This window comes from Penaeus monodon, chromosome 5, assembly GCF_015228065.2.
Source record: "Penaeus monodon isolate SGIC_2016 chromosome 5, NSTDA_Pmon_1, whole genome shotgun sequence".
NCBI lineage: Eukaryota > Metazoa > Arthropoda > Malacostraca > Decapoda > Penaeidae > Penaeus > Penaeus monodon.
In genome coordinates, this window is record NC_051390.1 from 30,020,554 (window position 1) to 30,033,183 (window position 12,630).

At 46.2% G+C, this 12,630-nt stretch overlaps 1 protein-coding gene across 10 annotated transcripts in view; it reads left to right on the forward strand.

Annotated features, from left to right (window-relative positions):
* LOC119573154 (verprolin-like) overlaps nt 1-12,630 on the forward strand; it is a 122,606-nt gene that overhangs the window by 104,600 nt on the left and 5,376 nt on the right. The window lies entirely within an intron of this gene.

The window sequence follows — 12,630 nt, forward strand, 5'->3', positions numbered from 1 at the left end:
TTTTTGGTAACCCGTACCCTTTGCAAAAACCCACGTACATTTCGGTTTGACTTGGGCCCCCCATGGGAAGGGTTTGCTACTCTATACTGACGTAGTGCCTTTGGTAAGTTTTCGGGCCTTTGGTGTTAATCAGTCTACTATTTTTTCCTTATGAAATTTTTCAATTATGTGCAACCAAAAAGAGGCATCCCAAAATCTATTTTACAGTATTTTTTGCTTCGGCTTTTTTCGCCACTTTGTCTAGTGGGTCGTGCTTGCGTATGCCAACAGGGAAGGGATCCATACAAAAAATTAAAAATTTGCGCTTTGTTGAAAAGTTAGTTACGCTTAAGAAACCACAATTCCCTCATCGCCACCATTTTAAAAGGAATTTGTGCCCGAATAGCATTTGAGGTCCAGAAAATACTCCGACCCAACTTTAAGAATTCCTTTGGAGGAATATACCTGCCAGCTCCTTTTGTGTAGTGCGGCCCAATTTGTACTTATTTTTAAATTTGATTTTTGTATAACCCTTTTTTTATACAGCCCCAAGCACAACCGTTTTGTATCCGGGCTGACGGATCCGTCGGGGGAAACTCATCCCCCATAGTTTCTGTTTTCCTTTACCGTTGTTAAGCGATTTTTTTTAACCGCATTTATGTAACTTTTCTGGTAGACAGAAAGGTGCGACAAGTGAAATTTCCTGGGGGAAATGGATCGCCCCTTTTGATTTTTTACAAATTTAGACTTTGGGTTTTTGAAATTTTTCAGGGAGATTTGTGTACAGAGGCGCGCGTGTGTCGATAGTCACTAAATTCGTGTTTTATGTTCAGTTTTTTTTTGGAAAATTGAGAGAACGGGGTTCCCTCACCTTGCCCCAAAAATATGGGGGAAGGAGGAGGGTAGAACCAAAGAAAGGGGACCTACCGGGCTGGAAACAGCACAGGGGCCACGCTTTGCCTCTGGAAAAACTAACTTTTCCTTGCCCTTATTACAAACTTTTTTTTAAAAATCTGTACCTTTCATTGTTTTTGAAAAGCTTCATGAGCTTCTTTGCGTGTAACAGTATATTGGACCTGGACAGTTGTCATCCCTGATGCCCTTTTGTACCACACTTCACATACTCTGGTTTCCATTTTCTTAAAAGGGAAAGGTTTGGGCTCCATGCCCAAAACCCGGCAGGGAAAAGCCCGATGGGGTTTGGGCACATATGTTTTTACCTTGAGGGGTCCCATCAACATAAATATTCGGAAGGGATAAGTTTTAAAAGAAAAAGAGAGTGGGCGATGTTCCAAACCATAAACTTTTCCAAAAACTTTTTACGCACTACTTTAAAATTCTCATTTCCTCTAACGTTTCCTCGAATACTCATAGGTCCGGGAAAAGACTTTCCATCATGATTGAGGGTTTTGTGGGAGAACAAAATTTGGGGCCCAGGAATGTCGCATTTGCATGCGGGGTCCTCTGTCGGGGGACGAAACTCAACTATCAGGCTACCATCTCGTGTGGGGTGAGCGAGGATCACTTGACAACTTAAAGATTTCAAAAATGTAAAGTCCATGTTGAACACCATAATGGTCTTCACTACTGGGTATTTACTATATAAATGCTTCATATTTCCCGGGGAAAGTTTTCTTAGGGAGAAAAGGATTTTCCCCCTTCTTACCTTTTTGGGACCCCGGGAACCATTACGATTCCCATTTTCCCCTTTGGGAAAAGCTGGAAAGGTTTTTTTCAGAGTGACAAAAGTATTTTCCAGAGGGAATGGTCGAGGGTTTTGCGTAGGTCGCCGGGAGAGAGCTAGATCTTGAAAATTTGTAGTATATAAAATTGAATTTTTCTTTTCCTCACCCCCCCACCCACATGAGCCCAATGGGGGGAAAGTATAGTGGGGTTTCAAATCCCCAACAGCCACAGGGTAATGGGGAAAAATATACCAGCACATTACAGTACTGATGGCAGTGGGGGATTATGCGCTACCGACGAATAGTCCCTGCTTGACCTAGCCATTTTTGACCAGCCGATTGACTTGCCCGGCCTTGATCAAGCCCCCATCTAACCAAATAAAGGGACCAAAGAGGGTGTTGTAGCCGGGGCGCAGCGTGCAGCATCGTAAATCTCCAGGACTCTTCCCGGGTAAAGGGGATCCCACGCCCCGGCAAACACACGTGGGAGTATTCTCCCTGATCCAAGAGGGAATGAACAGGGGTGGTACCCCATCCCCTCTCTGGGGCCTTGGGGCCCCGGGAACCCCTTTGTCCACCCCTCATGGTGCCCCCCCAAGGGGTACCCCCTTTGGTTCCGGCTCCCAGATCTTTGGGGGCCCTCAACCCCCCATCGCGGAGCGTTTCCCGTTAGGGGGCATTCTGTGAAAATGATTGGGTCCCTCTTTGATTATTTCAGGGTCCCAGTTTCATAGCCTGTGGCTTGATCCCAACGGCGAGGGGGAGGATCTCTTTTTTCTCTCTGTGAACTGCAGGAGGAGGAGGTTGCTGTATCGTACACTTTTTCCCTAAGAAATTTTTCGGCTTGAATGTATAATCAGGGGATTAGGGGGTATACCCCTGTAAATGTCGGTAGTCTGTCAGCAAGTTTTCCCTCTTATCCTAATGGGGCTGAGAATCCATTTAGTAATTCTTCCCCCTGTGCAAGAATCCTCTGTGCCTTTGTGAGAATAGTAGTCAGAAGGAGATATGTTTTTTGGGGTGAGCCTGCTAAAACAGTCGTTGCTCCTCTGGAGTTGTATGTACGCCCAGGTGTCCCCCCCTCATGGAATGGGGCCCTTTGGGTTTCTAGAAGAAAATGCCTTGTGTGCGAGGGGCGTTGTCTTTACCCTCTGGATTTTGTGGATCCCTTGCTGCGAACCGGCGCCTGCAGTATGGCTAAGGATTGACGACCCATAGTGTAGTATTTTCTGCTCCCTGGGAGTGAGGGTTTTCAAGACGTCTGGGTTTTTGTTTTTAGGCTAGGGGGGGTATTCATTTTTTTTGGGTTTGCGGGCCCCATGACAGAGAACTCTATCGGGTTTTGTCCCCACGCGGGTTTTAAACAAAGTCAGGGTGGGAGAGCCCATCCCCTTAGCAAGAAGTGTTCTTTGAGGATGGCGTTTAACACCCTTCTCTCTCCCTCCTCTCTCTCTCTCTATCTCTTCTCTTCTCTGTTTTTTGCAAAGAGCTCATTGTCTTTTTCTAGGCGCTGAATTTTTTGTCTTAACTTTTGTTCCGGGGAGCGGAGACCTTTGATAAAAATTGTGTTCCATTAGATCGTTTTGGAGCCGGGGGAGAAGGTTTGCCCCCAGGAGGGGGTTTGGGGGCCCTTTCGCCCCTTGGGGTACCCGGCAGTTTTTTTGGACGTCCCCCAGTTTATCTTTTTTTTTTTTTAAGCAACGAGGAAGGGGGCAAAAATCCACACCACAATGGGGGACAGCATGTACATAGAAGACTTAGTACCGTGTTGGTCCTATGCTCTCTCATCATTGCTCTCTGACAACGTTTATTTGGTTGGGTCACCGGTACGGCCCCCCCCCTCGGGAAGGAGGGTCAGTCTTTCTTCCCCCAAGGTAGGGTATCCTAAACCCCTCCAAGTCCATTCCCTGGTTTTTCAGATTTGGGCCCTTGAACTCTCTGTCCAGAGCCATGGTTTGGTTTTGGGGCTGAGAGATTTTTAGTCCTGCCCTACAACACTCCTCAGCCGAGGTCCAGACACCGCTGGTTTTGTTAGGCAATATGGTCCAGTGGAGATGATAGAAAGGTCGCCGCAAAGAGATGATCTTGCATCCCACTGGGGGGTTTTTATGTTGGATATAGGACTTTATTGTGTTAAAAAGGGTGGACTGGTTTTCCTTTCTAGTGGCATGTCCCTGGATAGGTGCCCTTTTGGAATTTGGTGTTTTTTCCAAGTAGTCACCATCCAAGTCAAGCTTCCCTCGTTTCCCCTTTTTGGATCAGGCTTTTAAAGGCACCCCCTAACGGAAGCCCCCTTTCCCCGGTGGGGGGTTGGGGTCCCAATGATCTGGTGACCCGGACGAGGGCTACCCATACTGAGGGTCACCGTGGGGGGATGAGACAAAATGTTTTCCTGGTGCACCAAGGCTAGAGGGGGGATGGTGTACCCCCCCCGGGTTTTCATTCCCTTGGACTAGGGAGAACTCTCCAGGGGGTTTCCCGTGCGGGAACCCCGTATTACCAGGAACAGGGCCTGGATTTGAGGATGCTGCACGCTGCCCCCTGCAGCAAACAACCACCTTTTTGTCTTTTTTTGGGGTTAGACGGGGGTTTGAAAAGGGGCCGGCAAGTCAATCGGGGGTCAAATATGGCAGGGTCAAGCAGGACTATTCAGTGGGTAGCGCATAGTCCCGCGACTGCCATCATATGTGAAGTGGCTGGATATTTTCATTACCCCTGGGGCTGTTGGGAGATTTGAACCCAACTATAGCTTCCCCTCTTTGGGATCCATGGGGTGGGGGGGTGGGGAAAATGAAGAATTAAAATTTGTATGAGTACTACAAATTTCAAGATCTAGCTCTCTCCCGACGACCTGCGAAACCCCTCGACCTTCTCTCGGAAAATCACACGTGTCACTCTGGAATTTTTCAGTTTCCAAAGGGGAAAAAAGGGGAAACGTAAAGGTTCCCGGCTCCAAACCCGGTAGAAGGGGGGAAATCCCCTAATCACAAAGGGGATCTTACTGGAAATATGAAAACATTTCATACAGTAAGTACCGGGAGTGAAGACCATTTATGGTTATCAAAACATGGATCTTTACACTTGAGGGTTTATCGGGAAAAAAGTTGAAGAGCAAGGATCCTGTATCACCCCCCAGCAAGATGGTAGCCTGATAGTTGGGGTTTGTCACCGACAAGAGTGACCGTCTGCGTGCAAAATGTACATTCCCGGGGGTAAATTTTAGCTCTCCCACAAAACCTCAACATGTAAGGGGAATTTTCTTTCCCGAGACCGATGAGGTATTCGAGGAGAAACTGTTAGAGGAAATAGAGAATTTTAAAGTAGGTCAGTAAAAAGTTTTTGGGAAAAAGTTTTGGTTTTGGGAAAAGCGACACCAGCTCTTCTTTTAAATTTTAACACATATCCTTCCCGAATCGGTTAAGTTAGCAGGGACCACCCCAAGGTAAAACATATGTCCCAACCCCATGCGGGCTTCCCCTGCAGGTTTTGGGGAGGGGGCCCAATCTTGCCCTTTTAAGAAAAAGGGAAAAAAAAGTAGGTAAAAGGGGGTACAACAGGCATCAAGGAGATGACAACTGTCCAGGCCCATATGCTGTTACCCCTGAAAGAAGCTCATGAAGCTTTTTCAAAGCAATGTAAAGGGCAAATTTTAAAAAAAGTATTGGTAATAAGGACCAAGGAGAAAGTTAGTTTTCCAGAGGCAAAGCGACGTGCCGTATGCTGTTTGCCCCCAGCCCGGTAGGCCCTTTGCTTCGGTTCTAGCCCCTCCTCCTTCCCACCAAAACCCTTTCCCCCAAGCTTCTTACAGCACACACTTTGCCAATTCCCCTAAAACCCGTCCCCCAATTTCTGACACTGCCTCTGGTGAGTTGTTCCACCCGAAAAAGGGGAGTGAGGGTCATTGAGGAGATCCTCCTCCCAAGTAAGGGCTTTGGAGCCATCAGGCAAGGGTCCCGAGGCCTCAAGGTGACAGCTCCAGCGCACCCTCCACAGGGGCATCTGTGCTAGTCAGAAGCTCCCGAAGTAAAGGCTCAGGCCGCCCTTTTCCCAGGGAAAGGAAACCTGAACCCGTCCCAAAGATCCACTGCAACAAAATCCACAGGGGCTTTGTCTAACGGGGGCCCCCGGGATTTTGTTGCAGCTGGATCTTTGGGACAGGTTTTAGGATTCCTTTCCTGGGCAAAGGGCGTGCCCCGAGCCCTTTTCTTCAGGAGCATTCTGACTAGCAGAGATGTCCCGTGGAGTGGTGGCAGCGGAGCTGTCACGTTTAGGCCCCTGGACCTTGTGATGGGTCCAAAGACTATTTGGAGGAGGAGTTCCTCAATAGACCCCACTCTACCCGTTTCTGTGGAACAATCACCCGAGGCAGTGCAGCAAATTTGGGGGTGGGTTTAGGGAAATGGCAGAGTTGTGCTGAAAAAGCATGGAGGGGGAAGGTTGGTGGGAAGGAGGATGGGCTAGAACCGAAGCAAAAAAACCCACCTGGCTTGCAAACAGCATACGGGCACGTCGCTTTTCTCGGAAAAAAACTTTCCCTTTGGGCCTTTTTACCCAAAACTTCCTTTCAATTTGTACCTTTTAATTCTTTGAAAAAAGTTCATGAGCTTTTTGCAGTGGTAAAGCATATTTGGGCCGGACATTGTATCTCCTTTATGACCTCTTTACCACACTTTACACATACTCTTGGGTTGTCCCTTTTTTAAAAAGGGAAGAGTGGTCCATGCCCCAAAACCCTTTGGCAGTGGAACACCCCATAGGTTGGGCACATTGGGTTTCCTTTAGTGGTACCTGCTAACTTAAACCCATTCGAAGGGCTAAAGTGGGTTAAAAATTAGAAGAAAGAGCTGGTGTCGATGTTCCAAACCATAACTTTCTTCCCAAACGTTTTACTGACATAAAATTAAATTCTCTGTTTTCCCCTAACATTTCTCCCCAGAATACCTCTCAGGTCTGGGGAAAAAAAAAATTTCCCCTTTCATGATTGAGGGTTTTTTGAGGAGAGCTGAAACTTTAGCCCGGAATGTTTCATATTGCACGCAGACGGCACTCTTTCTGGTGACGAAAACCCCAACATCAGGCTACCATTTCCCGTGGGGTGATACGAGGATCACGTTGAAAAACTTCAAATATTTTCCCTGAACTCAAAGATGTCAAGATCCTATTGATCACATAATGGTCTTTACTCCAGGTACTTTCTGTATGAAATGCTTTCATTTTACCAGGTGTCTCCTTTGTGGATTGAGGAGGATTTTTCCCCCTTTTTACCTGGTTTGGGAGCCCGGAACCTTTGATTCCCATTCTTTCCCTTTGGAAACTGAAAAGGTTCCAGAGTGACAACGTGTGATTTTTCCCGAGAGAATGGCGAGGGATTTTGGGAGGTCGTCAGGGGGAGAGTAGATCTTTGTAATTTTTAGTATCATACAAAATTTTAATTCTTCATTTCCCCCACCCCCCACCCCATGGAGTCCAACGAGGGAAAACTATAGTTGGGTTTAAAATTCCCCAAAACCACAGGGGGAATGAGGAAATATACGCAGCCATATCCCAGACTGATGGCAGCCGGGACCTATGGCTACCGACTGAATAGGCTGTTGACCTGCCAATTTTACCAGCCGTTGACTTGACGGGCCTTTACAAGCCCCCCGCTAACCAGAATAAGGGCCAAAGAGGTGTGTTGCTGCTGCAGGGTTTTTCAGCGTGCAGCATCGCTCAACCCCAGGATCCTGTCTCCTGGTAATACGGGGGGCCACGCACGGAAACACACGTGGGAGAGTTCCCTAGTCCCCGATGGAATGAAAACCCGGGGGGGGTACCCATCCCCCCTTAGGCCTTTGGGGCACCAGGAAACCATTTTTGTTCATCCTCACTGGTGACCCCTCCAGTATGGTAGCCCTTGGTCCCCTCACAGATCATTGGGGCCTCAAGCCCCCCCACCGCGGGAAGGCGGTTCCGTTGGGGGGTCCATTTTAGGAGAGCCGATCCAGAAGGGGTCAGAGGTAACTCTTTACTTGGATAGGTGATACTTTTGGAACAGAACGCCAAATTCCAGGACCTACACAGACATCCCCTAGAAATGGGAAAACCAGTCCCGCCCTTTTTAACACAATAAGTCCTATATCCTCAACATAAACCTCCCAGTGGGTGAAAAATCTCTCTTTTGCAGGCGACCTTTTTATCATCTCCCCTGGACCATATTGCCTAACAAAGCCCCGCGGTGTTGACCTCGTTCTGGGAGTGTTGTGGACAGGACTAAAGATCTCTGCAGCCAAAACCAAACCCATGGCTTGAGACAGAGAGTTCAAGGCAAAGTTGAAAATCCCGGGAATGGATTGGGGGTTTTGGACACCTCTATTGGGTAAGATAGACTGGACCCCCTTCCTTTCCCGAAGGAGTCCCTACCTGTTGACCGAACCAAAACAAAACGTCTGTCATGAGAGCAATGGGAGGGGCATAGGAGCCCGACACAGAGTACTAAAATCATTTTATTACAGCTTCCCGCTCATTTTGGTGGATTATGCCCCCCTTCCCCTTTATTGGCATTAAAAAAAAAAGATAAACTGGAGACGTCAAAACAAGCTCCAGGGTACCCCCAAGGGGGGCGAAGGCCTCAACCTCCCCTGGGGGCAAACCTTTCCCCCCCGGTCTCAAAATCGATCTAATGGGAGCACAATTTTTATCAAAGGTCATCCAGGCTCCCCCGGAAAACAAGTTAAGACAAAAAAAATCAACGCCTAGAAAAAGACAATGAGTCTTTGCAAACAACTAAGGAGAGAAGAGAGAAGAGAGAAGGAAGAGAGAGAGAGAGAGAGGGTGTTTAAAAGCCATCAGCTCAAAAACGCTTCTTTCTAAGGGCATGGACTCTCCCCACCCATTTTTTTGGAAGCCCCCCCGTGGCCCCAACCCCGTAGAGTTCTCTGTCATGGGGCCCGACAACCAAAAGAAGAATCCCCCCGCCTAGCCTAAAGGGAGAAACCCCGACGGTCATTGCAACCATCACCCTAGGCAGCAGAACATACTACACGTATGGATCAGTCAACCCTTGAGGCCTAGCAGGCGCCGGCTTCGCAGAAAGGATGCCACAAAAACCCTGAGGGTAAAAGACAAACGCCTCCTGCTACAGCAGAGGGGTTGCTATCATAGAAGCCCTAGGCCACATGTCCATGAGGGAAAGGGCACCTGGTCGTACATACGACTCCAAAGGAGCAAACGGTTTCAGCGAGCCACCCCAAAGACAATATCTACCCTTTTGACACTATTCTCACAAAGGCACAAAGGTTTTTGCACAGGGTAGAAGAATTATCATAAAATGGATTCTCAGCCCCTTAGGATAAAGGGGAAAAACTTCTGACGACTACCGACATTGACAGGGGTATACCCCCTAATCCCCGATTATACATTCAAGCCCAAAATTTCTTAGGGAAAAAGGTACATGCAGCAACCTCCTTCCTCCTGCAGCTTCACAGAGAGAAAACGAGATCCTCCCCCCGGCCGTGGTACTCAGACGCCACAGGCTATGAACCACTGGCACTCTCTGAAATAATCAACAGAGGTACCGAAGTCATTCTTCACAGAATGCCCCCCTAACGGAAGCCGCCTTGCCGCGATGGGGGGCTTGAGGTCCCAATGATCTGGTGAGCCGGAACAGAGGGCTAACCATACTGGAGGGGTCACCAGTGAGGGATGAGACAAAATGGCTTCCTGGTCCACCAAGGCCTATGAGAGGGGATGGTGTACCCACCCCTGGTTCATTCCATCTTGGATCAGGGAGAATACTCCCACGTGTGTTTGCCGTGCGTGGCATCCCATATTACCAGGAGACAGGAGTCCTGGAGATTGAGCGATGCTGCACGCTGCGCCCTGCAGCTAGCAACACACCTCTTTGGTCCTTTATTCTGGTTAGATGGGTGGCTTGATCAAGGCCCGGTCAAGTCAATCGGCTGGTCAAATATGGCTAGGGTCAAGCAGGCACTATTCAGTCGGTAGCGCATAGATCCCGCGACTGCCATCAGTACTGTAATAGTGGCTGCGTATATTTCCTCATACCCTGTGGCTGTGGGAGATTTGAACCCCAACTATAGCTTCCCCTCATTGGACTCCATGGTGGGTGGGGGGGTGAGGAAATGAAGAATTCAAATTTATATGAGTACTACAAATTTACAAAGATCTAGCTCTCTCCCTGGCGACCTACGCAATCCCTCGACCATTCCCTCTGGAACATCACATGTTGTCACTCTGAAACCTTTCCAGCTTCCAAAGGGCAAGAATGGGAATCGTAATGGTTCCCGGGCTCCCAAACCAGGTAAGAAGGGGAAAAGTCCTTCTCAGTCCACTAAGGAAATCTTACCTGGTAAATATGAAAGCATTTCATATAGTAAGTACCTAGTAGTGAAGACCATTGATGGTGTATCAATCATGGATCTTGACATTTTTGAAGTTCTTGAAGTATGTCAACGTGATCCTCGCATCACCCCACAGCGAGATGGTAGCCTGATAGTTGAGGTTTCGTCACCAGACGAGAGTGACCATCTGCATGCAATATGCGACATTCCTGGGCCCAAGTTTTATGTTCTCCTCACAAAACCCTCAATCAGTGTATGGGAATTGTCTTTCCCGAGACCTGATGAGGTATTCTGAGGAGAAACTGTTAGAGGAACTAGAGAATTTTAATGTAGTGGCAGTAAAACGTTTTAGGAAGAAAGTTGATGGTTTGGAACAGTCGACACCAGCTCTTTTTAACTTTTAACACTTTAGTCCTTCCAGAATCAGTTATGTTAGCATGGTACCCCCTAAAGGAAAAGCCATATGTCCCCAACCCCCATCGGTGTTCCACTGCCGGGGTTTATGGGCATGGACCCAAACTTTGCCTTTTTAAAGAAAATGGAAAACCAAAGGTATGTGTAAATGGGTAAAAACAGGTCATAAAGGAGATGAAACTGTCCAGGCCCTATACTTTTCCCACGAAAAGAAGCTCATGAACTTTTTTCAAAGAAATGTAAAAAGGTCAGATTTAAAAAAAAGTTTGGTAATAAGGGGAAGACAAAGTTTGTTTTTCCGAGGCAAAGCGATGTCCCATTGGCTGTTTTCACAGCCCGGTAGGCCTTTTCTTCGTTCTAGCCCATCCTCCTTCCACCCTATTGGGCAAAGCTTTAGGGGAAACCCCCGTATCTCTCAGATTTCCAAAAAAAACTGAACATAAATCACGAATTTACTGACTAACGACACACGCGCGCCCTCTGATCCAAAAACTCATGAAAATTTCAAAAAATAATGTTCAATTGAAATTCAAAAAACGATCCTTTCCCCCATGGGAAATTTCAACATTGATCATGCACCTTACAGTTACCACGAAAAAGTTTAATAACTGCGTGTTAAAACAAAGCGTTAAAACGGTAAAAAAACACAGAATCTATGGGGGGATGATGTTACGCTGACGGGTCCGTACAGCCCGGATACAAGGGTTTTTGCTTGCGCTGTATAAAAAATGGTTACTAACATAAAATAAAATGAGAGTACAAAATTGGGCCCCCCTACCAAACGGAGTGGCGGGAATTCCCCGCAAGGAATTTTAAAGTCCCAGGGGGTCTGGGGTAGTTTTTTGTGACTCTCAAGCTGCTATTGGACACTAAAATTTTTTCAAAGTGGTGGCGATGAGGAAATTGTGAGTTGCATTAAGCGTAACGTAACTTATGCAACAAAGCGCAATTTCAACATTCTATTTGTATGGATACCATCTCATGTTGGCATACGCAAGCACGACCACGTAGACAAAGTGGCGAAAGAAGCCTGAAGCAAAGATACTGTGAACATAGATTTTGGGATGCCTCTTGTTAGGGTTGCACATATATTGAAAAGTTCTCATAAGGAAAAACTAGTAGATCTGATTAACACTCAAAGGCCTGAAAGCTGTACCATAAGGCACTACGATCAGTATAGAGATAGCAAACCTTCCTATGGGTGGCACCGAAGTCAAACCAGACAATGTGACGTGGTTATTGCCAGAGTACGTTTACAGAATGAATGCACTGGCAACTGCACGGTGCAAGAAGTGCAGATTAATCTAGATATAGACTGTGTAACGAAGAAAATAAGCGAACGCTTGAGCACTATATCTCGGAATGTCATGAGATACAGGCCTTTCAGACCACCTAACATGAGGTATAAAAAACTACGTGAGTATTTCATTTCATCTGATACACAGGAAGATATACTTGTACTATATCTTAAATTCACTATGTAATAACTACCGTAAACAAATAACAGTGTTATGTATATACAGTGGCAAGAGCATATGAAATTAATATTTTTTGTATGATGTATGATTACTATTTCTACTTTACCATGTACAATTACAGTAGTCACAGACTACTGTACTATGTCATATATGTGTAAAACTGTAATCATGATTGCCCACGCCTGAGCAGATAGCCAGGGTGGTAAATAAACTTACTTAACTTTCTACATTTCTCGGAATGTTTTGTGGTAAAGCTTTTCAGACCACGTGCATGAGGTGTAAAGAACTATGTGAATATTTCATTTCATCTGACACAATGGAAGATATACTCGTACTATATTCTAATTATACTGTGTCAATTTGCTGTAAATAAAGAACAGTGTTATGTAAACACAGTGTCAAAAATATATCAATGTAATATTCTTTTGTATGTTGTATGATTTATATTTTACTTTTACCATGTACAATTAAAGTAATCACAGAATACTGTATTAAGTCGAATATATGTAAAACTGTAATCACGATTACCCACGCCTGAGCAGATAGCCTGGGTGGTAAATAAACATACTTAACTTTAACTTAACTAACGTCAGTTTCAGAAATGTCTCGAATATACACAAAGACAAGCATGCGATTCCTACTATCACAACATGGAAAATCAAATCATACTCCTTAAGGTATTTCCCAAAACCTCAAGAAAAGGATAAGAATGTTTGATAACATTGTTTAATCATT